At 36.0% G+C, this 2,076-nt stretch overlaps 1 protein-coding gene across 1 annotated transcript in view; it reads left to right on the forward strand.

Annotated features, from left to right (window-relative positions):
- bckdhb (branched chain keto acid dehydrogenase E1 subunit beta) overlaps positions 1-1,480 on the forward strand; it is a 98,532-nt gene extending 97,052 nt beyond the window's left edge. The window contains exon 11 of the mRNA XM_005924309.3: positions 1,010-1,480. The gene's annotated coding sequence lies outside the window, so the exon portion shown is untranslated. The remainder of the gene's footprint in view (positions 1-1,009) is intronic.
- Positions 1,481-2,076: the final 596 nt, after the last annotated feature.

The following is a 2,076-nucleotide window of genomic DNA, read 5'->3' on the forward strand; positions in this document are numbered from 1 at the left end:
CAGGAGAATAATGCAAACTAAAACTACATAATAATTCACAATCTTTAATTAGGGGTCTAACATGGCATAAAATAATATTATAATCCAACAGGGGGAAGAGTACTTACTGTCAAATACAGTCAGCCTCATTTTACTTTTATTTCTTGCAAAGTTTCATATCCATTTCATATCCCATGTTAAACTTCATGTTATTGCTTTCAAAAAGGGAAGTGGCTCTAAAGATCAGGCACATATTTTCCTGTATCTTTGTTGTTACCAATAATGTGATTACCAATATCTCTAACTGTAACATTTACTGTTCTATTTGCACTTGTATCTTTTGCTGTGCTCCAACATTACATTTGACAAACTAAATGTTGTAACCCTGATTGGAAACAAATACCAAAACTGTTTATGTACAAATTTCTCAGTAAAAAATTTGTAAATGTTGTAGTAACACCTGTCTGGATTTGCTAATCTAACTGTAAATTCATCAAAATAAATTGCCATAGATTTGTCATTGTAGTTGAGGACGTGCATGTGGTCACTCTGCATAAAGTGTATGTACCTGATGTGAAGCTGGAGAGTTCTGAAAATGCCATAGCATTTATTATGTGTGTTTAAATACCTACCACCTTGTAATCAGACCACCCAAGGCTCATTTTAATGCCAAGCGTTAACAGGACATAGATGACAGGGGTATACCCCTGGATTTGTGGAACTTCATCCTGGGAATCTAATACTAACAGTTTGATTCTGGTCCTTTGATTGTTTCCAGAAATGTTGAATAATGTATTGAGAGCTCTTTTGCAATTCCTTTTTAATTATTACTGTCACCTTGAGTTATAGCCTTTTAAATGTTGACCTGTAAGTCTGAAGGAGGCATTTATTACATCTCTAATCGCATCCAACACATGTCATCTCTCATCCTCACTCTTCACTATCTCCATCCAGATCTGTTTTCCTCCTCATCTGCCATCTACAGCACACTGCCAAGTTCTTCACTCATTGAATCTTTCTCCTTTTCCAGAGCCAACTCCTGGTAGCCCTGAACTTGATCGCCTCTCCTTCTTCCTCTTCTTTCATCCAGACAGTGGAGAGCAGCCAGGAAAAGACACTTTGTTGACCATCCAATCAGAAAGCGGTAACCAGATGGGTTCCATGTTGTTCTGTGTCCTCAAACTAAAAGACTGTTACCATATCTCTGAATTAGAGAGCCTTGTTCTTCTGCAAGACATAAGTGACTTCATTTGCTTGATGAAACTCCATGTAAAACTAATGTGATTTAGTTATCTCTTAGATCAAAGTTGGATACTGTGGGGAAAAGTGTATTTGGTTTCATTTGTGACTGTCTGCCTCTCTGTGTTGTTACTTTTGATTTGAATGTGTCCAACTGTGCTCTAATCTTAATTTAGTTTGACATGAACTGAACCTTGTTGTACTAATAAAGGTGGATCTGTGGATTTTAAGGAAAATAAAAGATGCTGATTTGGTGAAAGCATTTGGTTTTGGTGTTTTGGATTTGTAGGGATTTACTTTGTCATGTTAGAAACAGAAAACAATTTCTGCTCAAGAGGTCTGGTAAAATATTTTACAGCTATATTTTATTGCTCATTCAATATATTTTGTTGTATTTATTGCACCACTTTTGATTTTTCAGCCATCTGCTCATCTTGTTCAGCCTGCAAGGAGTCTAAAAATGATGGGTTTTCTGTTATCGCAGCTTTGATTTAAAGATGTAAAATTGTGAAACGATGGAAAAAGTTGTAGAATTTTATCACATGGCCATTACTGGGATGTTTTAAGGCTTTCCCATCTTATCCTAACCTTTATTTAACCAGGAATGTCCCGTTGAGATCAAAGACCTCTTTTTCAAGGGAGTCCTGGCCAAGAGGCAGCACATTTCAAGACAAATACATACGAACAAACAAAGTTAAAATTACACAAAAAAATTACACATTATTGAGGCAGCCTGTAGGCCTTTGAGTTTAGTTTTAAAAACATTTATCAGCGCTTCCATAAGGAAATCAGTTTTCTTGTTAAACCTCTTGTCCATGTTTGCCATTTTAGATTTCAACATGGAATCAATCATGATCG

This window comes from Haplochromis burtoni, unplaced genomic scaffold (assembly GCF_018398535.1).
Source record: "Haplochromis burtoni strain Fernald_Lab_line unplaced genomic scaffold, NCSU_Asbu1 Contig_76, whole genome shotgun sequence".
NCBI classification, from domain to species: Eukaryota; Metazoa; Chordata; class Actinopteri; order Cichliformes; family Cichlidae; genus Haplochromis; species Haplochromis burtoni.